The 26,288-nt window shown below is 38.8% G+C and overlaps 1 long non-coding RNA gene across 8 annotated transcripts in view; it reads right to left on the reverse strand.

The window, feature by feature from the left end:
- Nucleotides 1-2,678: 2,678 nt before the first annotated feature.
- The window catches only part of LOC144577867 (uncharacterized), a 48,484-nt gene continuing 24,874 nt past the window's right edge, over nucleotides 2,679-26,288 (reverse strand). For 2 of the 8 annotated variants that reach the window (XR_013522644.1, XR_013522643.1), the window contains exons 2-7: nucleotides 13,321-13,419; nucleotides 11,785-11,826; nucleotides 9,065-9,099; nucleotides 6,073-6,208; nucleotides 3,842-3,882; nucleotides 2,679-2,856 (exon numbers count right to left, since the gene is read on the reverse strand). This is a non-coding gene — a long non-coding RNA (uncharacterized LOC144577867). Of the gene's footprint in view, nucleotides 2,857-3,841; nucleotides 3,883-6,072; nucleotides 6,209-9,064; nucleotides 9,100-11,784; nucleotides 11,827-13,320; nucleotides 13,420-16,046; nucleotides 16,219-26,288 lie in introns of those variants that run through there. The other 6 variants (XR_013522648.1, XR_013522649.1, XR_013522646.1 and 3 more) reach the window with 4 other exon arrangements.

Consider the following 26,288-nt stretch of genomic DNA (forward strand, 5'->3'; position numbering starts at 1 on the left):
CAGTATGTGTTGCCTTTCCCCATTGGAGTGGGAGTAACAGTGTTGATTCATCTCTGTTTGGTCCCTGAACACAGAAGAAGCACAAAAAGGTTTACTGCAAAAATAAATATCTACTATAGACGCTGCATAAAGTGATACTGAAGAACTAGTCCGTGATTCAGTGATTCATAAGAATGAGAATCTGGCTGAGCATCATGGCTCACACCTGTAATCAATGGAAGCACTTCGGAACAAAACTCTGTCTCTAAAAAAAAAAAAAAAGAGAGAGTTAATTCCAATCTAAAGAAAATTTTAAGACGCATTTCCAAAATAAGGTTAAGCATTCCAAAATTAATGGCACTATAGCCTCCCAATAACATTTCTATTTGTATACTCATATCTCATATATAAATTCTAAGACTGAGATTTAACACTTTTTTTTTTTTGATGAGAGTCATGCTGTGTCACCCAGGCTGGAGTGCAGTGGTGCAATCTCAGCTCACAGCAACCTCCGCCTCCCGGGCTTAAGCGATTCTCTTCCCTTAGCCTCTGGAGTAGCTGGGATTACAGACCTGTGCCACTACACCAGGCTAATTTTTGTATTTTTAGTAGAGACAGAGTTTTGCCATGTTGACCAGGCTGATATAGAACTCCTGATCTCAAATGATCCACCTGCCTCGGCCACCCAAAGTGCTGTGATTACAGGTGTAAGCCACTGCTCTGGGCCTTTTTTTTTTTTTACATTTGCTGTATTCTATACTAGATTTAGTGAGTTTTATGACTCATATACAATCATAACTTTACTACCAGAATATTGGAAATGACCACTGTTAGCAGTTTTTAGAAACATTAGATGCCCTAGGTATGAGAGACATGTTGAAAAGATATTTCTCAGTACTGTAGAATAATGCCATTTTCAGTTTAATTATAAGAAACTACTTTTAAGGAAAGAGACAAATCCCTCAAGTCCTCTGGGTTTCAGCTTCTCTTTGAAATAAGATGAATATTGTTGTCTCTTTATCAAACACTATTAAAACTGAAGAAGTTGGTAAACAGTGTTTAGCTATAAGTATTATTTATTCTTATAATTATTTTTACATTTATATTTACCTATATTTAGATATAAGTATTAATCATTTATATTTATATAATTTAAAAGCACAGTTCCTTTATCTTGAAGTCTATTAAAACAATGAAAAAATGACCTTTAATGGCAGCTATCAGTTAATAATTATATATTTTATTAGCTTATCAAAACAATTTTTAGGTTAACAAAACAGCAAAAACTTTCCAAACCCCTCAAAATCAATGTAATTAAAAATTAAAAAGTGAGTTTGTCTAGCACCTTGGAATCCAGAATCCAGAACTGTCTACTTGCGACATCCACGTTTGTGGTCATACATCGGAAAAGCTTTTAAAATTACTACTGAAGTGTGAGAATTAATGTTGAATTTTCTTCTTTCACTTGACTTACCATAAAATGTTAGCACTATTTAAATACAGTTTATTGTATTTGATATTAAAATCCCAGGTTCTTAAAGGATCAAATTTTCATTTATCCACTAAGATCACCAAAGCACACATCTACATCTTTCTGTTTGTACTTTTCTCATTTTATTTTCTTGAAACAAGAGAGACAAAGGTTCTGTCCTATAAAGTTGTAACTCAATAGCTCCATCAGAACACTGCAAAATTTACCGCAAATCCACAGATTTCATGGCATATAAAAAGAGTTGTATTCTTTTCCACCTAAAGAAGGACCTCTTCACCCACATGACTGGGATGAGGGCAAATACCTCAAGCTCTATTAATTCTAAACTGAGTTTATTACTGTTCCTGTTTCACCTGCTCACGTCCTTCCTATGCTCCGCTTCTGTTAATGGTACTACAGTAGCATCCTCTTAGTTACCGGAAACAAGAAACCTTTGGAGCATTCTTTGTCCATCCTCCTGCTTTTCTTCCACATCCTGATGCCCTCTTGACAATTCTTCCACTGAAGTCTTTTATTCCATCCATTTCCTCCATTGCATTCTCACACTAGCTCAGGACCTTATCTTTTTCTTGAACCATTAACCCAATTCCTTCTTCTTTTAATTCTCCTTGTATATGCCAAATGAAACTTTCCTGAAAGAATTCAGGAAGGCACCACTCACGCGATTCCCTTGCTGAGAAATCTTCAGCATCATTCAAATGTCTGACAAATTTGATGGACTCCAATTATCTGGTTCCAATTTACTCTTCCAGCTCCATTTCTCATTATTTTCTCCATTGACAGTATGAATGGATACCTCCTAGGCTATCTGAACTTCTCATTGTTCCCATTAAATATCCCAATTTCTTAACTCTGAGTCTTCTTTCACATCCACATAGTTCCCTCTACATGAAATGCCATTTCTCTGCATCCTGGCATGTTTAAATTCCATGCAATCTTTAATGTGTAAGTCAAATGCCAACTCCGTGGTAACTTTGACCACTCCCTTCCACACCTTATTGCTGTCCCATTAGAAGTATGCACAGTAATTAACATCTCATCTCTCTCTCTTTTATTTTTAAATTTTTTATTGCATTTTAGGTTTTGGGGTACATGAGCAGAACATGCAAGACAGTTGCATAGGTACACACATGGCAGTGTGTTTTGCTTCCTTTCTCCCCTTCACCCACATTTGGCATTTCTCCCCAGGCTATCCCTCCCCACCTCCCCCTCCCACTGGCCCTCCCCTTTTCCCCCCAATAGACCGCAGTGTTTAGTACTCCCCTCCCTGTGTCCATGTGTTCTCATTTTTCATCACCCGCCTATGAGTGAGAATATGCGGTGTTTCATTTTCTGTTCTTGTGTCAGTCTGCTGAGGATGATGTTCTCCAGATTCATCCATGTCCCTACAAACGACACAAACTCATCATTTCTGATTGCTGCATAATATTCCATGGTGTATATGTGCCACATTTTTCCAATCCAGTCTATTAACATCTCATCTCTCTTATTGTATGTGTCATTTCCTACCTTGTATATTTGTTTATACGTGTTTTACCTCCTATACTAGAAAATAAGGCAGCACCTATTAAGTGCTTACTTTGGCCAAGCACTAGCTAAGCACTTTACATAAATATATATGACCTCATTTAATCTTTGCAACAACTGTTTACAATCAAGGAAAATGAGCTAAAGAGAGATGAAATAACTCACCTAAGAACAGAGACTTCTTGAATGGTATGTGGAATGCACCCACAAATCTGAAGTCCTTAAGACAATACTTGCACGTATTATAATTTCAATAAAAATGTATGAAAAGAAAAAGTGCACAAAATCTTACACTGGGAAATATCAAAGGAATATTCATATATTTATTCTGTTTTTTTGAAACAGAGTCTCACTCAGTCGCCCAGACTGGAGTATAGTGGAGCAATCTCAGCTCACTGCAACCTCCGCCTCTCAAGTTCAAGCGATTCTCTTCCCTCAGCCTCCCAAGTAGGCACCCACCACCACATCCAGGTAATTTTTTTATTTTTAGTAGAAATAGGGTTTTACCCTGTTGGCCAGGCTGGTCTCGAACCCTGACTTCAAATGACAAGGCTGGTCTCAAACCTACCTCAGCCTCCCGAAGTGCTGGGATTACAGGTGTGAGCCACTGCACCCAACCCTGCAGAATTAATTTTTAAAAACCATAATAGTTCATTCTTATTTGATATGTATTAAGCATAGGCAAATTTCTAAGAACCTGATTAGCTGACTTCAGGTTATACTACAGGGCTACAGTAACTAAAACAGCATGGTGCTGGCAAACAAAACAAAACAAACAAACAAAAAAAACAGACACATAGACAAATGGAACAGAATAGAATATCCAAAAACAAGTCCACATACCGACAGTGAGCTCATTTTCAACATAGGTGCCAAGAAATACACTGGAAGAGAGACAGTCACTTCAGTAAATGGTGTTGGGAAAACTGGATATCCCTATTTGGAAAAATGAAACTAGATCCCTCCCACCGTATATAAAGGTCAAATCAAAATGAATTGAAGACTTAGAACTAAAACATCAAACTATAAAATTACTGTAAGAAAACATTGGGGAAACTCTCCAAGACGTTAGACTGAGCAAAAATTTATTGATAACACTCCACAAGCAGACGACCAAAGCAAAAATGAACATATGAGATCACATCATCTTAAAAAGCTTCTGTACCACAAAGGATACATTCACCAAAGTGAAGAGACAACACATAGCATGGGAGAAAATATTTGTAAGCTACCCACCTGTCAAGAGATTAATAACCAGAATATATAAGGAGTTCAAAAAAGATTTGAATAGACACTTCTCAAAGAAAGACACACAACTGGCTAACAGGCATCTGAAAAGGCGCTGAACATCACTGATCATCAGATAAAGACAAATCAAAACCAGAATGAGATATCATCTTACCCTAGTTGAAAATGACTTTTATATGGAAGACAGGGAATGACAAGTGCCAGCAAGGATGTGGAGTAAAGGGAACCCTCATACTCTCTTGGTGGGAATATAAATTAGTACAGCCACTATGGTGAACTGTTTGGAGGGTCTTCAAAAAAACTAAAAATAGAGCTAGCATATGATCTAGCAATCCTACTGCTGGGTACATACCCCAAAGAAAGGAAATCAGTATATCAAAGAGATATTTGCGCCCCCATGTTTGTTGCAGCCCTTTTCACAATAGCCAAGATTCAGAAGCAACCTAAGTGTCCATCAACAGATAAATCAACAAAGAACATATGATACATATACATAATGATGTACTATTCAGCCATAAAAAATAAATGAGATCCTGCCATTTGCAACAACATGGATGGAACAGGAGGTCATTATGTTAAGTAAAATAAGTCAGGCACAGAAAGAAAAACATTGCATATTCTTGCTTATATGTGCGATCTAAGAATCAAAACAATTGACCTCATGGAGATAAAGAGTAGAAAGATGGTTACTAGAAGTTGGAAAGAATAATTGGGGTGGGGGGTTGGCAGGATGTAGGGATGATTAATGGGTACAAGAAAACAGAAAGAATAAGGCCTAGTATTTGACAGCCAAGCTGAATGACTATAGTCAATAATGATTTTATTGTACATTTAAAAATAAATAAAAGAGTATAATTGGACTGTTTGTAACACAGGATAAATGCTTGAGGGGATGAATACCCCCATTTTCCATGATGTGATTATTACGCATTGCATGCTTATATCAAAACATCTCATATACTCCATAAATATATATACTTACTGTGGACCCACAAAAATTTAAAATAAACAATGTTTTTTAAAAAAGAATTCTAAGAACCTGAATAGTAGTAACTCATTTAATTCTCAGAGCTACACAATTCCTATTTTTAGAAGAGGATAACAAACATACAAAGACACAACTAAAAAGCCTTGCCCAGGTTCCCACAGCTAGCAGAGATCCAGGGGAGAAATGTAGATGGGAGTGGTCTGGCACTGGTGCCCACCTGCTGAACCATGGTGCCATGCTGCTTTCTCAACACTGGGCTTGCTTCTGTGCTCAAGGGTCTCAGTGCAGTCTGGCTCATCTGCTAGCATGGTACCTAAATTTACCTGAATTCTGAGCTATATTAAAATTAATTCTTAAAACACCCTTTGATGCATTTGCCTAATGTGATCTGGGAGAACTCTGATTATTCATAATCATAATAGTTAATATAGTCATCAAAAGCCTTGTAGGAGAAAAGACTTTAAGAAGGAAAAACAAGACACGTGAATAGAAGAATTATCTTTAATTTCAGCCAGTAGAGGGAAATGGTCCTTCCCATCAGTAACCATCCTATGCAATACCTATCAACAACAACAACTCTTAAGGCAACAAGAAGTAGCTAGTGCTGCCATTTATGCATGCATACACTGTACACTCACACATTGAGAAAGATTCCCATATGGGAAAAGAAAGAACATAAACAAAAGAAATATACCAGCATAGGAACAGAATTGCCCTTAAATGACAGTTTCTCTTGACACAGAATGAAAGATAAGTATAATTCACCAGAGGAAAGAATGGGGAAATCAGGACAGCTTTCATCTGGCAATGACAACATATTAAGAACAATTTTACTTACAGTTTTTTTTGTCTTTGAAATGTTGACACTCAGCATTACCAGAAATGGCATTCTCCCCACTACTATCACTGTTACACATGCCAATATACACTAGAGTGAAGATGAAGCTGATGATCAGTGTGGAATGTTAGATCTCCTAAGAAATGAAAATGTTAACACCTTTTTATTGAAATTCAATTTCAATCTGTCCAGTATATTTATAAGCCAAGTACATCCAAAAAGTAGGTATTTCAAAATTTTTCATTCTAGAAAAAGTATATTTCAGAATGTCTTCATTTATGATTTCATTTTATAATACTACTTTTAATTTGTGTGGAATGTGTCTTTAAATGTGGATTAATGAAACACTATATAAGCACACTTGAAATTTAAGAGTATTGTGAATAAAAGATTGTTCTAAATTATCTCACTGATATATGTATGTTACTTATATCAATAGTCTTTAAATGACAAGTCAAGTTTATCTGCCTGTTGCTTAGCATATGCATGTAAGTATATAAATAATATACATATATAAATATAAATACACAAATAAAAAACATATTTCCCTACCATCACTCCCGCAGTGTCTTAGAGTGAAAATAACGTTAAAACAATGTTTAGGATGACTCCAGTTCAGTTACAAGGATACTTATTTCCCTGTGAAATGACACTTATTTTCATCAAACCATTTGTTTGTTGACTAATGAGAGACGCATTTTAGATAGACTCTTCAATTTTCCTTTCAAAAGCTTTAGGCTTTCCTAGTCTTCCAAAAGAAAACTGTGTTTTAAAGAGAATGTTTCTTTTTATTTTACCCAAAACAATACAAAAGAGGATAATAATGTGTAGAATTTTTCTGGAAAGTGAAAACACCAGGTGAATTAATTTAGCTCTATGGCAATTTTCTCTTTCAGTTTTTATGGGCTTTTCTAAATCACTCACCCCAGAAACTAAACCTCGTTTTGGGCATCACCATTCTCTTTTCCTTTAATTCAGTTATGTAAATGCACCATAAGTTTTCCTCTCAGATGAGATGCTAATTATGAGGGCAGTCTTGTTAATCAAAACTAAAGCAAATGAGTACTTGTGTATTTTACCAACATTCTAGTTTGTAAGGACAAAGGACTCCTTTGTATTTAAGGTTGCATGAACAATCATGCAGCCTCTCGGTCTCTTAACAAAGTTTCCTGTCGACATAGGTCACTTTCCTATGATGGTCGTAAGCTCATGGCATCAATACCCACCTTACCTAATTGTTCATGTGAGCTGTGGAACACTTAGCTACCAAGTGACAATCGTGTGGCTCCAATGAGCCTAAACTGGAAATAAATTAGTATTCCTAAGCATTTTCATGTTTTATTTTTATTTATTTATTTATTTTGAGATGGAGTTTCGCTGTTGTTACCCAGGCTGAAGTGCAATGGCACAATCTCGGCTCACTGCAACCTCTGCCTTTCGGGTTCAAGCAATTCTCCTGCCTCAGCCTCCTGAGTAGCTGGGACTACAGGCGCGCAACCACCATGCCCAGCTAATTTTTGTGTTCTTAGTAGAGACGGGGTTTCACCTTGTTGACCAGGATGGTCTCGTTCTCTTGACCTCGTGATCCACCCGCCTCGGCTTCCCAAAGTGCTGGGATTATAGGCGCGAGCCACTGCGCCCGGCCGCATTTTCATGTTTTAAACTGCACACATACAGCTCATTTTATGAACACACTTTCTGCATTTTCTTTAGTAATTCCCTCTCAGAACAATATGTGAAGTCTTCAAAGCGCTTTTTCCAAATTCTTTTAAAGTCATTCTTAATGTAAGAAAAACGTGCTGAATCAGATATACCTTATGTCACAAAGACAGAGATGAATTATATTTGTATTGTCCATTACATTTCAAGTTTGTATATGCTGCTCACTTAAAAGTGCTGTGAGGGCCGGGCGCGGTGGCTCAAGCCTGTAATCCCAGCACTTTGGGAGGCCGAGGCGGGTGGATCACGAGGTCAACAGATCAAGACCATCTTGGTCAACATGGTGAAACCCCGTCTCTACTAAAATTACAAAAAATTAGCTGGGCATGGTGGCGCGTACCTGTAATCCCAGCTGCTCGGGAGGCTGAGGCAGGAGAATTGCCTGAACCCAGGGGGCGGGGATTGCGGTGAGCCGAGATCGCGCCATTGCACTCCAACCTGGGTAGCAAGAGCGAAACTCCGTCTCAAAAAAAAAAAAAAAAAAAAAAAAAAAAAAAGTGCTGTGAGAAATTTGCAATGTTTATATTATTGATAAACATCATTTTGCCTGTACGGAGAGTCCTGGGTCTCAAAAGCCTTAACAAAGAGTAAATCTGGCTATTTATCATGTCTTTTACCGTAGTACTCATTTAGCCAAGCTGTATATATTTAGTTCGTGTAATCTTTTTGCATAAGTCAGTCCCTTCGACTCATTAATCTTGTTACTTGTCCCTGATTGTTTCCATTTGGTTTACTAGGAAGGCAGAATTTTCTAAAGACTTTTTCCCTATTCTTAATTTCATTCAAAGAATTATAAACTTTTTGAGGTCAAGGACCACATTTTTCTGAATTAAAAATGAGTCACAGAAATAAGATGCCTTATTGGAGATAATCTTGAATCACTTTGCCACCTTTACTAGCTGACATTGTCTTAAATCATATTAATTAGGAACACAGCATTTGTTGCTTCTTTCTTCTAGAAAACAACAAATCACAGCTAAACACCTTCAGACATTTGGACTATGGAGAGTCTAGGTGTGTGTGTCCATGTCTGCATGTGTGTTGGGATTTCTAACTATTGTTGAATGACTTGTGATAAAATAATGCTCTTAAAGAAATCGAATTACATTTTCCCATGGGAATTAACATTGTACATGCATCATAACAAACAGTCCTTGTTTTCCTTTAGAAAACTATGTCAAAAAAGTTTCTGAGATCATTTCCTAGTGAACGCTCAAGACCTTTTTCCATCAAATTATGATAGCCTTAATAATTTGTATTCTTCTCAACTCACTGTTTTGCTTAAAGTTGAATCCCAAAAGTTTAAATCTGGAGGTAGAAATAAAACATAAGTAAATAATAAAATTAAATAACATAAAACCCTCTACTAAATATCGTTTTTTAAAAACATATGGACAATAAATACTTTTGTATTCGGAGGGGTGAGAGACTCTGAGGGCTAGAAAAAGTTGATTCAGGAGTGGGAATTTAAGGGAGGATTTACAAGATTCGGCCAGATGGAGAAAGGAATAAGAGCATTTAGGTCTTGGGAAAATGGTCTGCATAGAAAAGTGAAGATGGGCTCAAGCAAAATAGAAGAAGAAAACACAAGTTATTCAACAGAACACTAAGAATATATCACAGCAGAACAAAGCCAGGAGAATGTGAATACCACATCCCAACAGACAATAATGAAAACAGGCCAGATGATTAAAGTAACATTTGGAGAATTTTTGGCTTCTTCAACTTACATGAATAATTCCAAGATTTTTCTAGCCCTCATAATCAAAACTTCCATCTTGGAGGCTATTTAAAATAACTTTATCAGTATTTCACATTAGGATATGAGTAGTTTAGAATTGGCATTAGGAGCACAGAACTGTCCAAATAGTTTATTTTTTTTATTTTTTATTTTTTGAGGCAAAGTCTCATTCTGTCACCCAGGAGTGCAGTGGCATGAACTTGGCTCACTGCAACCTCTGCCTCCCTGGTTCAACCAATTTTCTGCCTCAGCCTCCCAAGTAGCTGGGATCACAGGTGCCTGCCACTGCACCCGGCTAATTTTTGTATTTTTAGTAGAGACAGGGTTTCGCCATTTTGGCCAGGCTAGTCTTGAACTACTGACCTCATGATCTACCCTCCTTGGCCTCCCAAAGTGCTGGGATTACAGGTGTGAGCCACTGCTCCCAGCCAACAAATTGTTTAGAAGTTAAAAAAATTTGGTGGTGTAGAAGAAAATGACTAGACCAGAAAGACTTCAATTCCCAGTTTCTCTGCCATTGGCTTTCTGTGTGGCAACTACTCTGTAATTGATTTTCTTTTATCTGTAAAATGCTTACAATAACAAGTTCGCTTCTCATTTGTTGTGATGACTAGGGGAAAAAAATGTATCTAAAGAGCACCTAGAAATAAATGTCTGATATCTAAGAGGTATCAAAAATTAACTATTACTATTATGCTCTTTTCCACACTAAGGCCTATAATGTGATTAAAAATGTTTTTTATCACCCCTCCCCTCAACCCTAAAATGCTTGTCTTCCTTTTTTCCATCTGTCAAAAACATGTGGGTATTCAAGCAGCCACATTTTACATATATTTAGTACATGTCTCCTGCCAATATTTTTTTCCCTGCAGGCCTTTTCAATTTTTATAAATGTTTTGAGATGCAACATATATAACAGATAAACTGACAATCCATATACCTTTCTGTTGTTGTTGTTATTTGTTGTTGTTGTTGTTGAGACAGGCTATCTGTTGCCCAGACTGGAATGCAGTGGTGCCATCATAGTTTACTGCAGCCTCAATCTCCTAGGCTCAAGCCATCCTCCCACCTCAGTCTTCCAAATAACTGGGACCACAGGCACTACTTTTTATAATTTTTTTTGTAGTGACAAGATCTTTCTGCGTGGCCCAAGCCAGTCTTGAACTCCTGGCCTTAAGTGATCCTCCCACCTTGGCTGCCCAAGATGCTAGGATTACGGGCATGAGCCATTGCACGTGGGTCCCAATGCCTTTCAGTAGATAATGTGAAACTCAAGATTCTCAAAACCTGAAGACTTAGAAGTAACCTGGTCCAACCACTACCCGAAATGTGAGTTTTTTCTCTAAAATCCCACCAAGTAATTAATTTAGCCTGTGTGGAAAATGTCCAGAAAGGGCACTCTTTCTAATGAAAGCCCACTCCAATCTGAAGCAGTTAAAATGGGAGGCTCCTCCTTTGAGTTCACCATACCTGACTCCTTCTAAAAATTGCATAAGGAAGAAATCTAGGTACACTGATGTCCACAAGTCTTTCTCAGTTGGAAGCTACGGTGCCCCCTCTGGCCTCTCTTCTGGATCTTTCTCAAGCCCCTCAGCATTCTGGTCACTATCCTCTATAATTCTTTAAAGCAATGACTTAAAGCTAGTTAAAAGTAAGACTCCTAGCATGTAACAGCGTAGTTTCAGCCCGCATTGCTAATACAGCTGTTTCTCCAGATGTTCAGTTTCTGTTAATGTGACCCAACACCATTCTAGTTTCAGGCATTGCCTAAGCAATGTCACCAACACTTCAATGTTAACCCATACTGCGTCCCTTAAAACCTTAAACTCGTTCTTTCCCTTGTAATATGGGGAAACCACTTCTTCACCATCTCCATTTCTGTAGACTTCATGTTTATCCAAGTAGCAATGACCTTCCTTTCCCCCCAGCTAAGATGAATTTGCACCCTGATGCTGCCAAACAGCATACTGCTCATTTATTCCAGGCTGGCAAGCTCTTCAAACGTGCTCATTCCACCAGCCAGGTGCTCATGGGGACAGTGAGTTATATACCATGGTCAGGCACACAGCCCTGTGGTAAGACACTGGAAGTTTTCACTATTCTATCAGTCCATGTAATCAGTATTCTCTGGCTCTAATGTTAAAGAATTCTAAAGATTATTTAAAGTTCTGATTTGCTAAAATGAAAATTTGATCAAAACAGTTGATTAAAGCTTTGCATTGATGAGCCTAGCTCCCTGCACCCCACTATACCTGTGAGTCAGTCTTTGAAAACACTGTAGATCTCCAAATAATCTGAAAGTAGAACCAATAGAAGATTTATGTCTCATTTCATTTGTCCGACAACAAAAGTTAAATTTAAAAGCTTAGGAAAATGTTTCTTTATAATTTTAAGTTTTCAAAACTAAACTACATTACATTCTCTAAATATCATCAATGGCTCTTTTATAAAAACCAAAAGGTAAATATCAACAGGATATTTTATGAATATTCATTGAAAGGGCCATAAAAATATGAGGAGGCTGGATTTGCAAGAAGAAGTAGAAAAAATGTTTCCCTAATTCCCTAATATTCTTTGAATATATTAAATAGCTCATTTCTTCATTTTAAAAATATGCAAGTTAAAATCCTTCTTAAGATTCCATTTAAGGTAGAGCTATTCCAGAGCAACAAAAATTACCTCTGTTTAGCTGACATTCAACTTCTGGAGATATTTCTCCAACGGAAAGACGGTGAATACTGAATAGTGGAGCTCATTCAAAGAGATTGTCATCATCACAACTTCTAATGTCTGCTTTACTCAAGACACAGCTGCCAGAAGATGAATAAATGCCTCTACCCATCAGGTTCATAGTACCCAGTGTCCTCTTTTTTTTCCCCAAAGACAAAAACTTTCAAGAGAACTTTAGAGTCCAGACAACATTAGGATTCAGTACGTTCCAAACCCAAGGAACAGAAGATGAGGATAGAATGCTCATCCTTCTTCCGTAGCAGGATTGGAGAACATCTTTATCTCCCAATTGAAACACTGTAGAGGAAAACTATATGACTATTATTACCTGGAACAAAATTAAAACATTTAGTTTTTTGTTTGTTAAATTGTCAAAAGATGTGGACTTTTAAAAAGAGAAAAAAATGCAGACAGTTGAATGAATCATCATGGATCTATTCAAGTGTGACTTAAAATATTTGCTTTCACTTATGGTTAAAAAAAATTCTTCAACCCTTTATACTATAGGCCATGTCCTATTATTTATTTGTTACGAGTTGCCAGGTTCCCAGATACAATGCATATCTAATCAATGTGTCACAAAAAGATTTACAAAGCAGGGAGCAGTAGCTCTCCCCAGTAATCCCAGTGCTTTGAGAGCCAAGGTAGGAGGATCACTTGAGGCCAGTATTCAAGACCAGCCTGGGGAACACAGCAAGACCCTGTCTCTCAAAAAAAAAAAAAAAAAAAAAAAAGATAAAAATTAGCTAGGTGTGGTTGTGTGTGCCTGTAGTCCCAGTTACTTGAGGGGCTGAGGCCAGAGAGACTGCTTAAACCCAAAAGTGCAAGGTTACAGTGAACTATGATGGCACCAATGCACTCTAGCCTGCATGACAGAGTGAGACCCTGTCTCAAAAAAAAAAAAATCTACAAAATATTACTAAATCCTCAGTAGTTGGAGCTAACTAGAAATTTTCACATTTAATTTTGAAGATGATCAATACCTAACCTTTTATTTTCTCATAAGTAACAAATGTAAGTATTTTAAAATCCTCCTGTAACCCCAACTCCACACTTACCCAGACTCTTAACACCGTCCACTCTAAATAAAGCCAGATTGTCTTCCGAAGCATGAAGGTGATGTTAGGTGATTTCCATTAAGCAGCATTATCCTAAGTCTACACAGAATCCAAAAAGCATCACAAGTTAATTTTAATCCCTTAGAGATGTCAAGGATTTTATATTTTTAAAATGTTATAATAGAAAGTTAAAGACAGGACAGAATAATTTCCCAGAAAACTATATTTATTGTATTAATGTATCATTTGTCTTCTGGGCAAGCAACTAAAGGTAATTTGTTCTTCATGGCAAGTATGGAAAATAGTTTGCATTGAAGGTCTAACTTAAAGGACCAATGTGAAACCCCTTGGGCCTAAAGTTACTTTTTATGCCAACGCACATGTCCAAATCTCTTAAAGAGGAGAGCAGTGATGTTTGCACTCAGATTTTCAGTTACTTCAACTCCTTTTTCCTAAATGAATCTGATGAAGAAATTGGAATCATTTCCTTCAGTAGATCTCAGTGTACTCGTTCAACTATCAGAGCCAGGTATTGGAGTCAAATATTGGACTGAAGAGGGGGCAAGTTTCCAAGCCCACATTTGCCAAGTGAGAGGGAGAGTGTGGGAGAGACAGGCACGTGGTAAAATCTGTTCGGGGGTGGGAGGTTCTGTCCTTTCCTGGGGGCCTAAGTGGGCTTGTGGGAAGCTGTTTAATTATCCCACAACTGTGCCTGGAAGAAACCCAAGGCCTAGAGAAAGCATGCCTTCTTCAGAAGAGTAAGGATCTGAGGAAAGAGGAATAAAGAGAGGAGCTAAGGCCTACAATTAAGGTTGATGGCGATTTCACTTGAAAAAAATCTTCAGGCTTCCATCTTGCCAGGCACTTTAGGAATTCTTGCCTCTAGATCACTTAATAAAAAGAATTGTCAAGTAGTGAAAAAGTTGCCATCTTCTGTTACATCTATCCCCTTAACATTTATCCATTTTCAGGTGGCAAGTTGGCCACGTTCCTGCCATCCCTAGGTGAGGCAGCAGCACACCACTTACCCGCAAACAAGGTTCTAATGGCTACAATGCTTTAACTTTCTCTTCCACGTCAGCTGGGGCTGACTTTTCTCTCAAGCTTTGCTAACTACACATTGGGATTCCTGACTAAGAAACATAGTCCACAACTGCACCCAAAACATTTTCTAGCTTTTAATGTGATGTTTAAAGACATCTACTTTCAAGTTCACTCAGTACTGCCCACAGAGACAGAAGGTAAAATCAGCGTAGAAGCCCTCACAGCAACCTCTCTTGGGTTCACAAGTCTTAATGTAGTTGATGGCAGACTTCATACATTCAGCCTGCTGCTTTGCCACATTTGGGTGGCAAAACAATGACACAGAACAGATGATGCAGTGAAGAGAGGAGAGACCATTTGTCCTGTAACTCAGCTTTCTTTGGGTTAATAGTCTGTCAATATGCAGAGCAAGAAAAGTACCCATGGCACCTAGAACAGATTCAGATTTCAGTTTGAACTTGTGTGGAGTTCTTAATCAAGGAAAAGAATTGTGTCAGGAATATACATTCTTGTTAATCCCACATCACACCTACTCATAGGTTTAAATGAAATATTGATTGGCCATTATTAATACCCATTTTTTAGAATAAAGCAACATTTCCGTTCTCTCTCCCTCTTTTTGTTCCTCTTGCTTCCTCTCCTTCACTCCTTTTTTTCTTTCCTTCTCTCCAAAAATAAATAAATAAATAAAATAATTCTAATTATTTGTTTACTTGGCAAATCTGCCATAATAAAATCTTTTTCTAAGTTATCTATACTCAATTCCACTCACTATTTCTCGTAGTATTAGTTCCACAGTCATTCTAATCTCACTCCTTTTTGAAAAAAAAAAAAAAAAAAAAAAAAATGAGGGGGCCTTTCTCCTGGAAGCTTCTTGGAAAGATTGTGGTCACTAATGCAGAAGCAAAAGAGAGCAGGAAAGCCCATGTTGAGAGTCTCTGGAACAACAACAACAACAACAAAATGAACTTGTGTGGAGTTCTTAATCAAGGAAAAGAATTGTGTCTTGGAATTTTGCCTTGTGATTTCCCAAGATTGTTCTCAAGATGGGCATTGAACAGTCAGGGGTGAAAAAGGAAATAGGTTGCTTTTATAGTACTTTTCATACCATTTTCCTTCGATGTATGATAAAGTAAATGAGGCTGTTACTCTTTTTTTTACAAAGCATTTTCTTTAAAGATAACCATTAGTACCATACAAGCACATTTTGAAACAGGAATGAAACCAGCTTGCCCAACTGCAGCCGAAACCCAAACAGCAATTTTTTTCCACTTACACAGCAAAGTTCAGGGAAAAAAAATGGCTACATGGGCAGTTCACAGTTTCTCTTGGAATGCTTTCATGGAAATTCAGGCTGTATTTGATACACACACCATATTTTTCTTCAATGGTGTTGTGTGGGTTTGTGGGAGGCATATGAAAAGCTCCAAAATCCATATAAATATCCAAAACCAGAATGGAGAAACCCTCTCATTTCCTTTCTATTGTCCATTGCTCATTTGCTAACTGTTACTTGAAGCATGATACTTTCATATTCCTTTACGCCTCTTTTAACTTAAACATTAGCACTAGGTCTCTAAAACACATAGCTAAATAATGATATCACCCCTCCAAAAGATTTTAAAAATAACAAAATACCAAAAGAGCGGCCACATTCAAAATACCAGATGAAGAAGGCTTACCCGCATTCTTTTCATCCCAAAGCCAACCAAGATAGACGAACCATCAAACTAACAAAAACCCAGTATCTCTTTCTTTCCTTCCTTCTTTCTTTCTGTCTTCATGCCAGGGTGGCTGCCTGGGTGGTAGCCATTCATGCTGGCTTGTGCATGCTTGGAGTGCAGGGCCTAGTTAATGGGAAAAGTACAGATGACTTTGTATGGTGGGTTCTGTGATTTACATTTGTGGTAAAACCCAAGGCAACTGATCTATAACTGACTTGAATTGGGCCCTTACACAGAAATTTTTCCTGCTTGTGGCAGTACCTAAAACCAGCTTTCTGGGAAGGGCTTAAGATTCTAGTCATCCTAGAGCAGACTTTGCCAGGTTTTTTTAACCTCTGTTTACTATACCAAGCATGATAGTCCTCAACATCCCTCTCACATTTATCACCAAAGCAATGTTCACTACAGTCATTTGCTGGTATTTGGTAAAAAAAAAATTCTCAACCTATGCAAAATGATAAATTATGGATTTGGAATGTTAGAAGTAATATGTGAACCAAAGTTTTTTTGTTTTGCTTTGTTTTGTTTTGTTTTTAAGACAGAGTCTCACTCTGTCGCCTGCAGTGCAGTGGTATGAATCTTGGCTCACTGCAACCTCTACCTCCTGGGTTCAAGTGATTCTCCTGCCTCAGCCTCCTGAGTAGCTGGGATTATAGGCGCACGCCACCACATCCAGCTAATTTCTGTATTTTTAGTAGAGATTGGGTTTCACCGTGTTGGTCAGGCTGGTCTAGAACTCCTGACCTCATGATCTACTCACCTTGGCCTCCCAAAGTGCTGGGATTACAGGCATGTGCCACCACACCTGGCCTGAACCAAAGTTTTTAAGGCAAAAATGCACAAAAGTCCTTTGAAGCACAGTAGTAAGTAAAGCATATTAAATGGACCAATACAGGACCATAAGCAAGAACAAGGAGATAAAGAACTAATGAGGGGGAAGAGGAATGAATATATCAAGTCCTGATAAGCACTGGGTTCACATTTGAAATCCAACACCATTTACTGCTTCACCAAAAGTATGTATATAGCAGAACTCAGTCTACCTTTCTTAGACTGTTCTTCCTCGTGGCAAAGGAAAACGCTTTGTCTTTCACTGTTGTAGGAATATGCTGTTTCACACTCCAAGCAGAGTTGTGTGTTTTTTTTGTTTTTGTTTTTAAGACGGAGTTTCGCTCTTGTTACCCAGGCTGGAGTGCAATGGCGCGATCTCGGGTCACCGCAACTCCACTTCCTGTGTTCAGGCAATTCTCCTGCCTCAGCCTCCTGAGTAGCTGGGATTACAGGCATGCGCCACCATGCCCAGCTAATTTTTTTGTATTTTTAGTAGAGACGGGGTTTCACCATGTTGACCAGGATGGTCTCGATCTCTTGACCTCGTGATCCACCCGCCTCGGCCTCCCAAAGTGCTGGGATTACAGGCTTGAGCCACCACGCCTGGCCTTTAAAATATTTTTAAGCCAGATGCTGAAGTGCCAGCCTTGCAGTTCCTCATGCTAATCCCAGCTTGGGTGGCTGTTCTGAAGGGAAAGCATTCAAAACATTGTTAACAGTGCATCTATTTTGACCATTTTCACTGACACATGAGACTCTTAAAAAAGAGTTTGAATTCCAGAGGGAATCACTGAACTTTGACATGCTTAAAATTAGTTTTGTTTTACTGCCTTCATGGTGACTCAACACGCCAATTTTCCAGACACTTAAGACGTTTCTGCCCCTGAAGATTTCAGTTCAAGTCCGTGGCTATGTTTGCCTGTCAGATCAGAACACTTTGTCCCAGGGTTTCAAGCAACAAATTCCCAGATCTTCATCTCTCTGCCAGATGTTGGCATTACTTGGTATTAAGCTGGATCTAAACACACACACACACACACACACACACACACACACACACTATACACAATAAGAAGACAGGCTGTAATATTTTTTCTTCCACTTAGAGCCTTTTAAGAAACCAAGTTTTCCACTCAAAATTCAGTCATGGGGGAATGTTTATCAGGATTATGTAAACATTACTTACTAGCCTAACTCCTGCACACTAAAACTCTTAACTCTTTTGATTAGCAGTACTGTGACGTCTTTAAAATACGGTCTTTCTAAATATATGTTTATCAGTGGGGAAAAAGCATGCTGGGGTTTTATTTTCTAATCTGAAACAGATTTTAGAAATTGTTGATGAAAGATTACCATATCACAAATGAACAATATCACATTATTATATTTTCTCTCAATAGAATTTCAAATATGGCATTTGTTGTCAATCCATGGCAATTAATAAGTAACATCAATTCATCAAAAGCCTAAAGGTATAGTGCATGTTCAGTTTGATTTAGTCCCTCAAAATTGATCCCCCCCTTTAAGAAAGCAAAACTTTACAAAAACAAATTAGCCACTTTCATTAATATAAACCAACATCTTAAAAAGAACAAAGTACCTATAAGTTTGGAACAAGTGCCACATAAACCCTGTGCTTTAAAATTTTTAGAAAAGTCAAATACATGCATTCTGATGAGAAAAAAAAGGGTAGTATAAAGCCAGAAAATAAAGAAATTTTAGCACAGGTAGTAAACCAGGATAAGATAATTACTGTAACACAGATTAGTGTATATAAATCATATATATGATAAACAAGAAGTCTATAGTCTCCAACTGTTGAGTTACCTATATTGAAAGGTGATGTTACAAAAGCGTGTTCCAGAGCTTCGTGTTCAAACACTGGTTTACACTTAAATCTGTCAACTTTCGAAAAGCTACCAATGACATTCTTAAAATATAGACATTTGATCCCTATTGTACAGTAAAGCTAGAAGTCAGACATTACAAAGATGGTACAAAAACTGACCACAGCAAAATTACCTCTTTTTAATAGTCTGCTCTTCTTAATACTCAGAAAAGAAAAACTACTCACCTAAGTCTCTCTGGCAAACATTTCTTTCTTTCTTCTTTTTTTTTTTAAGAAGCAACCGGAAGGACTCAAGATGGCGCTGAGAGAACAACCCAGGATTGGAGCTCTCATTGTGTCCGCGGAGAGGTGAGTCTGAGCTGCATTTCCAGACTGATCTTTGTTGCCCACGGAATGGGGAAATTCCCAAGTGAAGAGGAGACGCAGGACGCCAGGCAGAACCTCTGCCCGGTGAAGCCGGCAGCAGGGGTGGTGGTGGCCGGCCCTACCCAGCGCTCCCCAAAGGGTGCGCTTGTCCGGGTGCCCCATTGAACCGGCAACCGGAGACGTCAGAGGGCTGGACTTGAGACTGAGCTAGACTTGGACAGTGGGCCAGCCCAGGGGATTGCAGGGACAGAGCGTTAGGGGTGGCCCAGTGGGACGAACAAAACCGCGATTTCAAACAAGCCCTGTGCAGACGGCCCGAGATGCTCTGAGGGGGAGGGGCATCCACCATTACCGAGGCAACCCGCCCCAACTGAGATACACGCCCATTGCTGACGCAGCCAGCCGTTGCCGAGGAAACCCACTACAACAGAGAGACTCCACCGCAGGGTGTGGTGGAGAACACAGCAGAACAGCAGAGCCAGGGCGAGCCTCACAACAGCAGGGCGGAGCCTCGGCAGGCAAACAGTGTCTAGTCTGCATCCTAGCTGGGCAGGACCTCAACGGACATCCAAAAACAAAGCCCAAACCCCTCAACACAGAGCATTTGAGAAAAAAAAAGGGTTTTTTTAATGAGCTCTGTTGCAGCAGAATCAAACATAGCAGCCTAACAGCCCTGAATGAACAACAGAGCTCACAGCTCAGCAATTAAGCTCCTATAAAGTACAAACTGTCTCCTCAAGCAGCTCCCTGACCCCTCTATATCCAAAAGACTGACATTAGGCAGGCATCATCCTGGGACAAAGATAGCAGAAAAAGAAACTGGTAGCATCCCTCGCTGTGCCACAGCTGCTAGAGGTGCACCCCAGACAAGCAGGGTCTGGAGCGGACCTCAGCAGTCGTACAGCAAAGGGGCTAGACTGGTAGAAGGAAAACCAAGCAACAGAAATACTTCATCATCAACATTCTGGGTGTCCACTCAGAGACCCAATCGAAAAGTCAGCAACTACGCAGACGACCAGCGGACAAATCCACAAAGATGGGAAGAAACCAGCGCAAAAAGGAGAAAAACACCCGAAACCAGAACACCTCGCCTCCTAGAAAGGACCAAAACTCCTCACCAGCAAGGGTACAAAGCTGGACGGAGAATGACTGTGACGAAATGACGGAATTAGACTTCAGAAGGTGGATAATGAGAAACTTTTGTGAGCTAAAAGATCATGTATTAAATCAATGCAAAGAAACTAAGAACCTTGAAAAAAGATTTGAAAAAAGATTCGAGGAAATGATAACAAGAATGGATACCTTAGAGAGGAATATGAATGAATTAAAGGAGCTGAAAAACACAATACGAGAACATCGCGAAGCAAGCACAAGTTTCAATAGCCGAATTGACCAAGCAGAAGAAAGAATATCTGAAGTCGAAGACCAACTCAATGAAATAAAACGAGAAACCAAGATTAGAGAAAAAAGCGCACAAAGGAATGAACAAAGTCTCCAAGAAATGTGGGACTATGTGAAAAGACCTAACCTACGTTTGATAGGTGTACCAGAAGGGGACGAAGAGAATGAATCCAAGCTGGAAAATACTCTTCTGGAAATCATCCAGGAAAATTTCCCCCACCTAGCAAGACAGGCCAACACTCAAATGCAGGAAATACAGAGAACACCACAAAGATATTCTGCAAGAAGAGCAACCCCAAGGCACATAATCGTCAGATTCAACAGGGTTGAAATAAAGGAGAGAATACTAAGGGCAGCCAGAGAGAAAGGTTGGGTCACCCACAAAGGGAAGCCCATCAGACTCACAGCAGATCTCTCGGCAGAAACACTACAAGCCAGAAGAGAGTGGGGGCCAATATTCAACATTCTTAAAGAAAAGAACTTTCAACCCAGAATTTCATATCCAGCCAAACTGAGCTTCAGAAGTGAAGGAAAAACAAAATCCTTTGTGAACAAGCAAGTACTCAGAGATTTTGTCACCACCAGGCCTGCTTTACAAGAGCTCCTAAAAGAGGCACTACACATAGAAAGGATCAACCAGTACCAGCCATTCCAAAATCACACTGAATGCTAAAGAGCATCAACATAATGAAGAATCTACAACAACTAACAGGCAAAACAGCCACTTAGCATCAAAATGGCAGTATCAAATTCACACATAACAATATTAACCCTAAATGTAAATGGACTAAATGCACCAATCAAAAGACACAGACTGGCAAATTGGATAAAAATCCAAAACCCATCAGTTTGCTGTATACAGGAAACCCATCTCACATGCAAGGATACACAAAGGCTCAAAATAAAGGGATGGAGGAAGATTTACCAAGCTAATGGAGAGCAAAAAAAAGCAGAAGTTGCAATTCTCATCTCTGATAAAATAGACTTTAAAGCAACAAAGATCAAAAGAGACAAAGAAGGCCATTACATAATGGTAAAAGGATCGATACAACAAGAAGAGCTAATGATCCTAAACATATATGGACCCAATGCCGGAGCACCCAGATACATAAGGCAAGTTCTTAATGACTTACAAAAGGATTTAGACTCCCACACAATAATAGTGGGAGACTTTAACACTCCACTGTCAATACTAGACAGATCAACCAGACAGAAAATCAACAAGGATATCCGGGGCTTGAACTCAGACTTGGAGCAAGCAAACCTGGTGGACATTTACAGAACTCTCCACCCCAAATCCACAGAATACACATTCTTCTCAGCACCACATCACACCTACTCTAAAATTGACCACATAATTGGAAGTAAAGCACTGCTCAACAAATGCAAAACAACTGAAATCATAACAAACAGCCTCTCAGACCATAGTGCAATCAAGTTAGAACTCAGAATTCAGAAACCGACCCAGAACCGCACAGCTTCATGGAAACTGAACAACTGGCTCTTGAATGTTGACTGGGTAAACAATGAAATGAAGGCAGAAATAAAGAAGTTCTTCGAAACCAATGAGAACGAAGACACAACGTGCCAGAACCTCTGGGACACATTTAAAGCAGTCTCTAGAGGAAAGTATATAGCAATAAGTGCCCATATGAGGAGAATGGAGAGATCCAAAATTGACACCCTATCGTCAAAATTGAAAGAGCTAGAGGAGCAAGATCAAAAAAACTCAAAACCCAGCAGAAGACAAGAAATAACTAAGATCAGAGCTGAGCTGAAGGAGATTGAGACACGAAAAACCCTTCAAAAAATCAATAAATCCAAGAGCTGGTTTTTTGAAAAGATCAACAAAATAGACAGACCACTAGCCAGATTGATTAAAAATAAAAGAGAGAACAACCAAATAGATGCAATAAAAAATGATAAAGGGGAAATCACCACAGATTCCACAGAAATTCAAACCATCATCAGAGAATATTACAAACAACTCTATGCACATAAACTAGTAAACCTGGAAGAAATGGATAAATTCCTGGACTCCTGTGTCCTCCCAAGCCTAAACCAGGAGGAAGCTGAAACTATGAATAGACCAATAACAAGGTCAGAAGTCGAGGCAGCAATTAAGAGCCTACCACACAAAAAAAGCCCAGGTCCAGATGGGTTCACAGCCGAATTCTACCAGACACACAAGGAGGAGCTGGTACCATTCCTTCTAAAACTATTTCAAACAATCCAAAAAGAGGGAATCCTTCCCAAATCATTTTACGAGACCAACATCATTCTGATACCAAACCCGGCAGAGACCCAACGAGAAAAGAAAACTTCAGGCCAATATCCATGATGAACATAGATGCAAAAATCTTCAATAAAATATTGGCAAGCCGATTGCAACAGCAAATCAAAAAACTTATTCATCATGATCAAGTAGGATTCATCCCGGGGATGCAAGGCTGGTTCAACATACGCATGTCTATAAACGTAATTCACCACATCAACAGAACCAAAACCAAAAACCACATGATTATCTCAATTGACGCAGAGAAGGCATTTGACAAAATTCAACAGCCCTTTATGCTAAAAACCCTCAATAAACTCGGTATCGACGGAACGTATCTCAAAGTAATAAAAGCTATTTATGACAAACCAACAGCCAATATCATACTGAATGGGCAAAAACTGGAAGCATTCCCTTTGAAATCTGGCACTAGACAAGGATGCCCTCTTTCACCACTCCTATTCAATATAGTACTGGAAGTTCTAGCCAGAGCAATCAGCCAAGAAAAAGAAATAAAGCATATTCAAATAGGAAAGGTGGAAGCCAAATTGTCTCCATTTGCAGATGACATGATAGTATACCTAGAAGACCCCATCGCCTCAGCCCAAAAACTCCTGAAACTGATAAGCAACTTCAGCAAAGTCTCAGGATATAAAATGAATGTGCAAAAATCACAAGCATTCGTCTACACCAATAACAGACTTAAAGAAAGCCAAATCAAGAACGAACTGCCATTCACAATTGCTACAAAAAGAATAAAATACCTTGGAATACAACTCACAAGGAATGTAAGAGACCTCTTCAAGGAGAACTACAAACCACTGCTCAACGAAATCAGAGAGGACACAAACAGATGGAGAAACATTCCATGTTCATGGTTAGGAAGAATTAATATCGTGAAAATGGCTATACTGCCCAAAGTAATTTACAGAATCAATGCTATACCCATCAAGTTACCATTGACTTTCTTCACAGAACTGGAAAAAACCACCATGAACTTCATATGGAACCAAAAGAGAGCCCGCATAGCCAAGTCAATTCTAAGCAAAAAGAACACAGCGGGGGGCATCACACTACCGGATTTCAAACTATACTACAAGGCTACAGTAATCAAAACAGCATGGTACTGGCACCAAAACAGAGATATAGACCAATGGAACAAAACAGAGGCACCAGAGGCAACACAACATACATACAACTATACAATCTTTGATAAACCTGACAAAAACAAGCAATGGTGCAAGGATTCCATGTTTAACAAATGGTGTTGAGAAAACTGGCTAGCCATGTGCAGAAAGCAGAAACTGGACCCCTTCCTGACACCTTACACTAAAATTAACTCCAGATGGATTAAAGACTTAAACAGAAGACCTGGCACGATAAAAACCCTAGAAGGAAATCTAGGCAAAACTATCCAGGACATAGGAGTAGGCAAGGACTTCATGAACAAAACACCAAAAGCATTGGCAACAAAAGCCAAAACAGACAAATGGGACCTAATGAAACTCCACAGCTTCTGCACGGCAAAAGAAACAGTCACTAGAGTGGATCGGCAACCAACAGAATGGGAAAAAATTTTCGCAGTCTACGCATCAGACAAAGGGCTGATATCCAGAATTTACAAAGAACTCAAACAGATTTACAGGAAAAAAACAAACAAGCCCATTCAAAAGTGGGCAAAGGATATGAACAGATACTTTACGAAAGAAGACATATACGAGGCCAACAATCATATGAAAAAATGCTCATCGTCACTGGTCATCAGAGAGATGCAAATCAAAACCACATTGAGGTACCATCTCACGCCAGTTAGAATGGCGATCATTAAAAAATCTGGAGACAACAGATGCTGGAGAGGATGTTGAGAAAAAGGAACACTTTTACACTGTTGGTGGGAGTGTAAATTAGTTCAACCATTGTGGAAGACAGTGTGGTGATTCCTCAAGGCCTTAGAAATAGAAATTCCATTTGACCCAGCAATCCCATTACTGGGCATATATCCAAAAGACTATAAATTGTTCTACTATAAGGACACATGTACACGAATGTTCGTTGCAGCACTGTTTACAATAGCAAAGACCTGGAATCAACCCAAATGCCCATTGATAATAGACTGGATTGGAAAAATATGGCACATATACACCATGGAATATTATGCAGCAATCAGAAATGATGAGTTTGTGTCGTTTGTAGGGACATGGATGAATCTGGAGAACATCATCCTCAGCAAACTGACACAAGAACAGAAAATGAAACACCGCATATTCTCACTCATAGGTGGGTGATGAAAAATGAGAACACATGGACACAGAAAGGGGAGTACTAAACACTGGGGTCTATTGGGGGAAAAGGGGAGGGTCAGTGGGAGGGGGAGGTGGGGAGGGATAGCCTGGGGAGAAATGCCAAATGTGGGTGAAGGGGAGAAGAAAAGCAAAGCACACTGCCATGTGTGTACCTACGCAACTGTCTTGCATGCTCTGCTCATGTACCCCAAAACCTAAAATCCAATAAAAAACTAAAAAAAAAAAAAAAAAAAAAAAAGAAGCAACCCATGTGTTTATTGAAGATAAATGGATAAACAACATGTGATATATACATATGTGTACAGTGGAACATTTTTCAGCCTTAAAAAGAAAGGAAATTTTGATGTATGATACAACCATGGATGAATCTTAAAGACATTATGCTAAGATAAGCCAGTCATGAAAGGACACATATTGTATGATTCCTCTTATATGAGGTTCCTAGAGTAGTCCAACTGATAGCAACAGGAAGTGGAGTGGTGGTTGGCAGAGGCTGGGGAAGGGGAATGGGGAATTAACTTTCTAATAGATACGGGGAGGGGTGAGAGGAAATGGGGAGATGTAGATCAAAGGATATAAAGTTGCAGATATGTAGGATGTCCACATCTAGAGATCTAACGTACAATAGGAGGACTACAGTCAATAATGTTGTATTATATTTGGGATTTCCTACATATTAAGAAGAAACACAATAAAGATGTTCAAAGTGGGAGGAAATGGTGAACTTTTGGATATGTATATTAACTTAGTCCTACTTCATTTTCATTTTACTCATAAGTCATTCAACACATAAACACTGAATGACCACAGAGTTCTTAAATCAAGAAAACATTTGGAATCCATTCCAGTTATTTTACATTTCAAGCCCATGTAACCATATAGGTTCTTTACTGATGGCTAAGAAAACAATTTAAAAACTACTAATAGTTTTGAAAACTGGATCAATTATTTATATGAAGAGGTGAACTGAAATGAAAATTCCAAGTGCTACCAACCTACTAGTGCCTTCAAATGACATAAAAATTAATATGAATCATGTAAGATGCTGATGAATACACATACTTACAGCTCAGACAGTCAATGGCAGTATTTAAATAAAATTATACAGAGATGTTCCCATGTAAGGACCTTATCTGAAGAATCTGCCAACATAGGATTAGCACTGTAGTTGCTTA

Source organism: Callithrix jacchus, chromosome 9 (assembly GCF_049354715.1).
Source record: "Callithrix jacchus isolate 240 chromosome 9, calJac240_pri, whole genome shotgun sequence".
Classification (NCBI taxonomy): Eukaryota; Metazoa; Chordata; class Mammalia; order Primates; family Cebidae; genus Callithrix; species Callithrix jacchus.